General features: G+C 41.0%; 1 pseudogene; it reads right to left on the minus strand.

The window, feature by feature from the left end:
• Positions 1-8,612: 8,612 nt before the first annotated feature.
• LOC104877008 lies at positions 8,613-10,334 on the minus strand (annotated as a pseudogene).
• Positions 10,335-10,975: the final 641 nt, after the last annotated feature.

The following is a 10,975-nucleotide window of genomic DNA, read 5'->3' on the forward strand; positions in this document are numbered from 1 at the left end:
AAAAAAAAAAAAAAAAAAAAAAAAGTTCATTTCTTGTAGGCAACAGTTGGGTGGCCAACAAGTTTTGTTTTTTTTTCTGACATTTGACAAACCTGATTTTTCCACTGGTAACTTTAGTCCATATTTTAGCCTGGTGTAGTGGCTCACACCTGTAATTCTATAATATGTTTCTTTAACTTATCACTCTTACTTCTAATAAATACCACTTCATGTCTAAAGGAAGAAACTTCGCTGGGTGTAGTAGAGGAGGCTTGTAATCCCAGCACTCATAGAGGCTGAGGTAGGGGGACTGCAGGTCTGAGCCCAGCCCCGGCAATTTAGTAACTCGGTGAGACCACGTCTCACCGTTAAAAAAATAAAAAGGACTGGGGATCTAGTTTAGTGTGAAGGTCTTGCATTTGTTACTCTGTGATAGATTCAGCAAGGGTAATCCAGGCTCTGGTGTATGAGGAGCAGTGAATTGTAAGAGCACACTTAGTAGCAAGTGGAAAGCAGCTACATTTATTAAAGATCACAGAGTTGTGCTCAGGGAAAGTCTGTGCTGATAAAAAGATATGGCATGAACAGAAAAGTGGTGCCAGGGTAACAGGAAAACAAAAGCACTGTACACAGAACACAGCACACAGTACACAGTACAGCAGCTTCCAGATGAATTAGACTTTTAGAATTGAAAGGATATGCACCTTGGCCCAGGTACCTCTCCTGCGTCTCTAGGAATGATTGACAGGGTGCTGTGTCATCCCAGGGGCTCTTAACATGTTCGCCTGTCCCAGAATTCACTCTAATCTTAATTATATACATGAGATGTAGTCCCTCTTCATGAACCTTGAATAAGATTGGAGTAGGGTAAAGGTGACTAAAGGTCAGACTTGGAGATCCATTCGGCATGTGCTCTTGCCTAGAGCTTCAGATTACCTGAGTGTTTCTCTACTTTCCTTAGGGTATTGGAAGGAAGTATGTCCCTAGGGTGCTGTTTAAAATTAAATGGGTGGAAGGGAATGAGTTTCTCAACTCCATTGTTTTTGATTGTACTAGTCAATCCCCAGTACTAGAAAAAAGAAAAAGAAAAGGAAAGAAGAAAAGACAAGATAAGACAAGAAAAAGAAAAGTAAGAACCTTAAATTGCTAAATTGCCTAGGCTGGTTTTGAACTTGGGATCCTCCTACTTCAGTCTCCCTGAGTGTTAGAATTACAGGCATACAGCAATTTAGTGAGACCCAGTCTCAAAAAATAAGAAAAGGGGGCCGGGGATTTAGCTCAGTGATGCTGCTGCCTGCCTCGTAAGTGCGAGGTCCTCAGTTTGATCCCTGGTTAAAAAAAAAAAAAGGCTGGGGATGTAGTTTAGTGTGAAGACCCCAGGTTCAAGCCCCCCAAAACAGAACTTCAAAGCCATATATTTACAATTTCCCTTTCCTATCTTTTGTGATATTACTGTCATTTTTTTTACTTCTACTTATAGCCCCCCAATAAATTATTTTTGCTTAGACATTCAAATATCTTATTTTTTTAAATTTAAAAAAATTTTTCAATTTTTTGTGACAGTGTCTCACTGTGTAGTTCAGACTGGCCTTGAACTATGTAGCCTAAGCTGGCCTTGAACTCACAGCAATCTTCCTGCTTCAGCCTCTCAAGTGCTGGGATTACAGGTATGTGCCATTACATCTGGCTCAAATATCTTTTAAATGAATTTCACAACTAAGGAAGCATATACGACATAGATATCAATATCTATATTGATATCAATATAGATATATTATGTTTCGCCCAAAATAAGACTTACTTAGAAAATCATAATTGGTCATTACCACAGTGATGTTATGCAGTTTATGCAGTAGATTATACCTCATTAGTGTCTCGCTCAGTGGCTATTCTGTAAGGCACGTAAATCAAGGTGATTGGAGCAGCAGTTTTTTATGTCTAGTTTTCAAGGCTGATTGTCTTAGTTACTTTTCCCATTGCTGAGACAAAATATCTGAGTTAAAGGAAGAAAGATTTATTTATCTCAGTTTGTAGAGGTTTCAGTTCACAGTTGGCTGGCTTCAAGGCATGGTGGCATGGCAGAGGAGAAACATTTCATGGAAGGCAGAAGGCATGGAGGCAGGAAAGCAGAAAACCAGCAAGGAGGGCTTGGGGATTTAGCTCAGTGATTCTGCCACATGCCTTGCAAGTTCAAGGTCCCAAGTTCAATCCCTGGTATCCCAACCCCAAATAGGAAGGAAGCAAACAGCAAGCGACAAGCAACCAACAGCAACCCTCTTTCTGTCCCTTATATTTTATCCAGACTACTCATCAGTAGGGCAGGTAGCACTCACACCTGGGTGAGGCAGCCTTAATCCTAGCATTATTATAGGCAGCTAAGCTAGGTAGAAATATTACAGGCAGTCAGACAGAGTGAGGCCCTTTGAGATAGTTGATATGAAAGATGAAAACGCATTACAACTGTGTCCAGAGATGCATCTGTTGGAGGCCAGGCCTCAAGATAAAGATGAAATGATCAGAATTACATACTTCCCCAAGAGGTAAGTGATAACACCTGGCCTAATAAAGTCTAGATAGATACCAGTAACCCTGGTGGGTGACCAAGACATCTGGACCCCTCTCTTCCTAAAAAAGTTATTTGTACTTTTGTTTTGTTTTTGGTACCAGGGATTGAACTCAGGACCTTGCACTTGTGAGGAAGGCAGCTAAATTCCTGGCCCAAAAGTTCTTTGTTCTTTCCATGTACCCTTGCTATGTGACCTGCTTCCCCACTGGATCAATATTACTTAAGTGACTATACTTGCAAGCTCATTGAGCCTAGATTTGTCCCATGTTTTGCTCTCCTTGTGATTTTTACCCACTTTGTGATCTTGCTCTGTAAAACTTCTCTTGTGAAATGGGGTCCGCTCAGCCCCCTCCTGTCTCTCTCAGGAGCTATATCTTTCCCTCTCAATAACTATTCCCTACTCTTAACCTCTGTCATTCCTTAAAATTCATTATTTGATTTTGGGGAACATGAACTTGGCATATCTAATATCTAGCAGGTTGGGAGTTATATTATTTCCCTTATATCATTTGGAGGTCCTAATCAACATCACATCATGAATCAATCCCAGCATCACATCCTTGATCCTGGCATCACACACACTAGATCCAGCCACCTTGGAAAAAGTCCACCTATGATGGCACAAGTCTTTGTGGGGACAAGCCATAAAACTGATTATTTTCCAGCTAGGTCTTATTTTCAGGGAAACAAGGTAGATACAGATATATAGCATAGATTTTTTTTTTCACTCTCCATTTACATGGATCTTAATTTCCATTTGGTTTTGTTACCGTGTAGCTCTTTCTAAAAGTGGCTGGCCACTTAGACGTTATCAGGTTCTGAGTTGCCTGCTTCTCCCTCTGAAGTTAGATTCTAGGTTCTTCTTGTCCCAAACAAAGGATTGAATGAAATAAGAAAGAAGCAATGCCAAAGTTTATTTGAAAAAGTCAAAGTGAAGAGTGAGGGCGAAATCGTCTCTGCAGAGTGAGCTTGGGCTGAGGAAAAGAGGAGAAAGCAAGATAAAAGAATATCCTAGAGAACACAAGGTGGACCTTCATGGAGAAAGCCATGACAGCAAGATCTTGGCATCTGTGTCCTTTTATGCTGTCCACATCTCCAGGAGACCCTCAAGAACTTATCCATACAGGTCCTGAGAGGAAGTGCTGGGATCCCATTTCTTAGGCTGATGTCAGGTCCAGGCCATGTTGTGAGAAGTCCACGTGCAGGGCTTTGGGAACTGTTCTGCGTATGTCTGGGATCTTATAATTAACAGGCCGTGCCCACTTCCCCAGCCAGCTTTTCCATGCCCTAATCTCCTATCTCAGTATTACTTCAGGGGCCAGGGATTTAGTCAGTGGTTCTGCCACCTGCCTCAGTATTACTTCAGCTTGAAGAACTTTAAGATTTCTTGTATTGCAGGACTGCTGATGAATTCTTTCAGCTTGTTTATTTGAAAATATCTTTATTTTGCCTTTATTCTGAGGGGTATATTCATTGCACACTATGTGTGTGTGTGTTTTACATTAATGGATCTTTGAGCATTTAAAAGATGCTATATTATTGTATTCTTGCTTGCATTAGTTCTGATGAGAAATTACTGGTCATTTTTATCTTTGTCACATTTTAAAGTGTCTCTTCTCTCTAACTGCTTTTATTTCCTTTACCTCGGTCTTACAGAATCTTTTTTTAAAAAACAAAACATTTACTGGTACACTTAGATATACATAACGATAACATTCATCACAGGGAATTTGCACCTGTACACGATGTATCTCGACTCTTCTTTTTCTCTCATTCGCCCCTCCCTTCAGGTCTCCTTCCTTCCCTATGTACAAAAGCTTTGTCTCCATTTTCTCCCTTCTGTTTTCAGTCTTTTCTTGCCCCTTCCTTCCTTTCCCCCTCTCTCCTCTCTTGTTCCTCTTCCCATTTGTATATTTTCTTCACACTTCCCAGGATCTATTATGCATTTTAGTTCTTATTTCCACTTTCGGTTTCTCATACCAGAGAAACATGTGTGTCTAATTTATTTAAACAAATACACATGTATTATGTGTGTCTGATTTATCTCACTTAAAAGTATGGTCTCAAGGTGTATCCATTTAGCTATAATGTCTCAAGGTTATCCTTCATGGCAGAGTAGTACTGCATTGTATAAAAACACCATAACTTTTTCATCCATGCATTGGCTGATTGGCATTTGTGCTGTTCCCAAGATTTAGTCATTATAACCTGTGCTGCTATAAACAGGTATGCATATATTGCTGTGGTATGATGCTTTTCATTCTTTCTTTCTTTTTTTTTTTTTTTTTTGTTTTTGAGACAGGGTCTCACTATGTAGTTGAGACTGACCTGGAACTCACTATGTAGCCTCAGCCTCCTGAGTGCTGGGATTATAGGCATGGGCCACCATGCCCGGCTGAAGCTTTTAATTCTTTGGGGGAAGATATCAAGAAGGGGAATAGCTGGGTCAGATGAAACCTGTAGTTTTATTTATTTATTTTTATTTTTTGAAACCCCTAGTTTTAGGATTTTTTTTTTTTTTAAATACCGGGAATTGAATTTGGGACCCTGCACTTGCAAGGCAAGCAGCGGCGCCACTGAGATAAATTCCAAGCCCTCAGTGTTTTTTTTTGGGGGGGGTGGTTGAGACAAGGTCTCACTATGTAGTTGAGACTGACCTGGAACTCACTATATAGCCCAGGCTGATCTCGAACTCACAGCGATCCTCCTGCCTCAGCCTCCCAAGTGCTGGGATTATAGGCGAGCACCACCACACCTGGCCCTCAGTGTTTTCTTTTAAAGGATATTTAGCTTTGTTTTGGCAGGTAGTTAGATATTTTAGAACAAGTCAGTTGTGGCCTTTTTTTCTAGCACTAATTCTAGAGTCTCTACTGGATTCCCCAGTATTTAACAAGTATCTTCTTTTCTGAACAAGGCAGAACTGAATGTCTCCCAGCCTGTATAAGCTCTAGAAGTTGTTTATTTCATAGTTTCCTCATTGTTCCTTTCCAGTGATTCTTTGGCCTTGTGGAGTCTCATTTGGTACATGCAGTTTTATGTTCTGCCAAGGACTCGAAAGACCTATAATGCAGATATATTTCTCTGCAGTCTAGCTCCCTCCATCTTTGTGTGTGTGTGTGTGTGTGTGTGTGTGTGTGTGTGTGTGTGTGTGAGACTAGATTGAATACAGGGCCTTCATACTGGGCTACATCCCTCCTACACCCACTTTTTGACACAGGGTTTTACTAAGTTGTTGCTAGGTTGCCCATACTGGGCTTAAGCTTGCGATCCTCCTGTCTCAGCCTCCCAGAGTGCTGGGATTATAAGCATGAGCCACAATGCCCAGCTCAGCCCCTTCTGTTCTAGTATTTTGTTCCACAAATTCTAGCTGTTTCAGCCTCATCCAACTCCCCTAGCACTTGGGAGGCAGAGGCAGGAGGATTGCCACTAGCTCAAGCCAAGACTGGGTGCTGCATTGTCAGTTCAAGGCCAGCCTGGGATACAGAGTGAGACTCTGTCTCAAAAGAAAAAGAAGGAGGAGGGGAGAAAGAAAAAAGAGGGGGAGGGGGACAAGGAGGAGGAGGAGGAAGAGAAAGAAACTAGTAGTACCATGGATGAATGCACCACATAAGGACACAGCAAGAAGGTGGCCATCTACAAATCAAGCCTGCCAACTCCTTGGTCTTGGCCTTCTAACCTACAGAACTGAATAGCAAATTTCTGTTTTTTGTTTTTTGTTTTTTGTTTTTTTTGGACTGGGGATCGAACTTGGTGCAGGCAGTTGCATCACTAAGCTAAATCCCCAGCCCCAAATTTCTGTTTCTTAAGCCACTCAGTCTTTTGTATTTTGTTATGGTAGCCCAAACACATAAGGGATGAACAAAAGTTGTTCTATATATGACTTTTTCAGTTTTCTAGTTGCAGCAGTAGGGAATATTTGATACCAGTCCTCTTTCTGAGCTGGAAGCTGAATAGAACAGATTTGTTTTGAGAGGACAGAACAAGTTGGAAAAAAATATGAAGAGTCAAATGAATCTCCATTTTACACAGGACAGGAGGATCACCTTGTAAACTGAAAGCATCCTAAGTTGAAACTGCATTAATACGACTCACCTATCGGCAGTCAGTAGCACAGCACACTGAAGTCTTTGTTGTTTCTCTGGACTCTTGTGACTGACTGGGGGGCTGTGGCTCACTGCTTGCTGTGCAGCCTGTGAGAGAGAATCTTCATACCACAGCATCACTAGCTTGGGAAAAAATAAAAATTCAAAGTGTGAAGCACAGAGTGCCTGTTACTTTTGCACATTTAAAGCTGAAAAGTTGTCAAGTTAACCCATTGAAAGCCAGGGACCTTCTGTATACCAAGATCCAAGGAAATGATCAGTTAATTCAAAAACAGGTTTTACTAGGTCATACATTGAAACTCTTGCATTTCTTTTTTCTTTTTGTATTGGGGATCGAACGCGGGTCCTTGCTCTTGCGAGGCAGGCGGCAGAACCAATGAGCTAAATCACTGGCCCCTTTATTTTTTTCTCTTAATAAGAAAGCCCATAAAACATGCTCTCAGGACTGCTTAAAAATAATTTAAAGCAGTTTTAGCAGCCTTGCTAATTGGTGTGTAAACCATCAACATATGGGGAGCAGCAAAGTAGAAAACGGTTTGCTTTGGTTTGGTGGGCGATAGAGAGCACCTGCCACATGTGCTTATGCCAAGAGGCTGCTCACTCTGCCGGGAGCTTTTCTTCCCTGTCAAGCTAACTCCTCTCTGCTCTTAAAAGCTTGCTTCAAGTGTCACCATTTCTGCATAGCGTTCTCCAAATCCTTATTTAACCCCCAACTCTCTTCCAGTACTTTGAATCAGTTGATTGCGCCTCACAATTCCCATGATGCTTTTGCATAGTTTTTATCAAGTGTATCAAATTTATTTTGTGAATATGTGTATGACAATATGATTTTTTTTCAGAAGACTGGTTCTACTCATCTTTTTATCCACAAGGCCTAGTACAGTAGTAGGATCTTAGAAGCCTAAAAAAAAAAAAAAAAAAAAAAAAAAAAAAAAAACAAAAAGCCCGGGGGGGGAAAAAAAAAAAAAAAAAAAAACAAAAAAAACAAAACGAGCACAGAGCCAGTTGGAGAGGACACAAAACTAGAAAGAAGATCAACTCACTGAAATCATATGGTAATTTAGGGCCATTTGAATAAGTGGAGAATGTCATCTACCTTTTTCTCATCCCTGAAGAAAGGGCTTTCTGCACATGTTGGTCCTGCTCTGTTTAGTACCAGCTCTTGAAGATGGAGCAAGCTCTAGTATACTTTGAAAGAATCAATTCCAAATGTCAAAATGAAAAAGGACTTCCAATTCTGCCCAGAAGGACGGACAAAAACCACTTTTTCCGGACTAAAACAAACACCAAAAGCCCAAGCAAAATATATGAAATGAAGGCCTTCCAGGGACTGGACACGAGGCAACAAAAGATAATGATCACTGAGAGATGAGAAACAAATGAGAAGAAGCAATCTCATCCTAAGCTTCTCCTGGAAGCTCCTGGAGTCTCCAGGCCATGATAAAGAAGAGGGAGACCAGGTGGAGCCAGTGGATTCGGAGTTGAGCAAATGCATCTTGGGAGTTGGGGACAGCCAGGTAGCTAGAATTTGTGGGAAAGAAGAGATACACAGGGAAAACCCAGGGAGATAGGCCTCAGTTTAAGGCCAGTGTGAGGTTTTATGTTTTGTATTTGTTTTTTATTAAGGGAGAAACTATCAGTATTTCTAAACTGTAAACAATGAGTAACTGAAGTGTTAAAAAAGATGGGCCAGGGATTTAGGTCAGTGGTGAAATGCCTGCCTAACAAGTGCAAGGTCCTGAGTTTGATTCCCAGTAACAAAAACAAAACAGACAAACAAACAAAAACACCAACACCAACCAAGGATCACGTCAGACACTATTTTTTTGTTGTTGTTTTTTTTGTTTTTTGAGACAGGGTCTTGCTACATATCCCAGGCTGGCCTCAAACTCACAGCAGTCCTCCTACCTCAGCCTCCTGAATGCTGGGACAGGGATTTGCTACCACACCTGCCTACTCAGAGATCATATATAGACATAACTTTCATACTGTCTTATTGCCTTAAACAATCTATGCATAATACTCAGGCAAAAGTGAATCCATGTGAAGCAAACGTTTTTGCATATACTTATCTTCTCTTTATCTTTCTGTGCCCTTTACCTTTTGACTTTTAGCAGTTCTGCCTGGATAGCTTTACCTTCTGGTGCTCTCTCTTGAGCTTTCTTAAACTCAGCCAATGCTTGATAATACTTTTAATCCTTGCCATCCTTGAGCTCTGTGATACAGTGCTTTGGTATTTGATGGATCTATTTCAGGAGCCTCCAAACAACTGTTGATGCTCCCTACCAATTTGACATTTTCAGCTTACGAGCACCAATATTCAGTACACAGCTGAAGGCCACAGGCTGCGGCCTGAATCTATCTACTTCCTTAAAAACAGCTTTTGAACTATCCACATACCTTAAAACCTTTGCGTATTTTTTTAATGGCCATCTCCCCATTCTGAAACTTGAAAAAATATTTCCAAATTTTAAAAAGTATTGTTATTAATAAAATTTTACCTACATCTTTGACGTCCACATCTGTGTGTTCAGAGAAATCTGGATGACTGTCGCCAGAGACATCTTTAGGAATATTTCCCAGTTGTCATCGTCTTTCAATTTCTGCAGTGATGCACATTTGGCAGGTTTTTCACCATTGACTTCTACATTTTCCAGTAATCTTGCCACAGTTATTCCTTTAATTACTGGGCTGAACACAAGTTTCCCATCCAAATGAAAAGTTGGAACTTTTGTGATGAAGAACCAAGAACCCTTTGCACTGATGCCTGCATTTGTCGTGCTCAATAAACCTTCCTGACTGAGCTGATAATAAGAGTTTACACTTTCAAACTTTTCACCATTTCTTCATCTCTTCCATTCTGATTTGAGAAGTCTTCACCCTGAATCAATAAACTTCATAATACTTTGATGGAAAGGACATGTTTTTCAAGGAAGAGGTTTCCCAGTTGTGGGTCCAATGCTTTTTCTCCTGTATATAATACACAAAATTTTTCTGCAGTTTTAGGCACAAAATCTGCAAGCAGTTGTAAAACAGTTCGAACGAGTTGCTCCTCACTGATGTCCCCGTGAAATAAGACTCCAAGGTTACTCAGGTTGGAAGGCTTAGCTTGTGGGGATGGATGTGACTTCTTGATTTGCAGACGTGTGTGGAAGCAGGACCTGGGCATCTCATGCATGAGTGACTGCTCCAATAGGAGTGCACCCTTCTTGAGACTTTATGGTTACTATTTGCTGTAGCTGTGGTATCTGGTGTTCTTGTTGTCACCCCTCGTTGTCTTGGGTGTTCCTGGAAGTTCTTAAGTAGACTGAGCCTTGTATTTCTTTTACCTATTTCTTGTTATTGTTCAGGAGCCTTGTTGATGTGGGAGTGAAGCGGGGTTAGGGAGCGTATGGTCCTACGATTAGGTCTGTCTTTAGTGAACCTTTCCCCCAAGTTGAAAGTTGGGGAGGTGTGCAGGATTTGGGTATTTCCCTTCTCTCAGGTCTGTTAAGGCTTTAGAAAAATTCTGGTTGGTTACATTCTGGTGAATAGTTTTTGAGTTCAGGTTAAGGGAAAAAGAGACATTTGGAAATATTTTCGTTGCCTGCTTTTGCTTTCCTCCTACTAGAAGCACAAGATCGATTTTCCTCCAATTTTCACTGTGAGAATTTAATAGTGATCCTGGGGCTAAAACTCAAAGTGTAGATTGCTTCCACCCTTGTTTTTAGCTCCTACACTTGCCCACAACAGGCCTCCAGCAATTTGTTAATTAAATTTTAATGGTTCCTACCAGTAATGGCTTTGGCTGCAGGCTTCTTCTCCTGGGCTTCCACTCCTATTAAACTGTGGTCCTCTGCCTGTTTCTCCAGATTTGGGGACAGCAGTTTGCCTTGTGATCCCAACTTTCTGATGGATCTAAGAATAGTTGTTGATTTCCAACTTGTTTAGCTTTTTCTTGGTGTAAGGATAGAAGTGATTACTTCCAAACTCTTTATCCTCAAATCGGAAACTTGGACATCTCAAATATTCAGAAGAGTAGTGATCAAGCAAGTCATGTGTGAAGAACTTCCTGAGGCCAAGACAAAACCATTAGAATGGACTAGGGAACAGTGCCTGGCATTCACAGAGGGTGGGTGTGTTAGCTTTCAGTAACTGTGACAAAGTATCCGAGGATATCAATACTTGAAGGAGAAAGGGTTTATTTAGGTTCACAGCTCCAGAGAGTTCAGTTCACGATCATTGCTTTTAGGCTGATGATGAGGCAGAACAGCACAGTGGGGAATACATGAGAGAACAAAGCTGCTTGCTCATGTAATCCAGAAAGAGGGGGATGAAAGAACAAACT

The sequence above is a fragment of the Fukomys damarensis genome, unplaced genomic scaffold, assembly GCF_012274545.1.
Source record: "Fukomys damarensis isolate Sample0158 unplaced genomic scaffold, DMR_v1.0_HiC HiC_scaffold_23, whole genome shotgun sequence".
In the NCBI taxonomy this organism is placed as follows: Eukaryota; Metazoa; Chordata; class Mammalia; order Rodentia; family Bathyergidae; genus Fukomys; species Fukomys damarensis.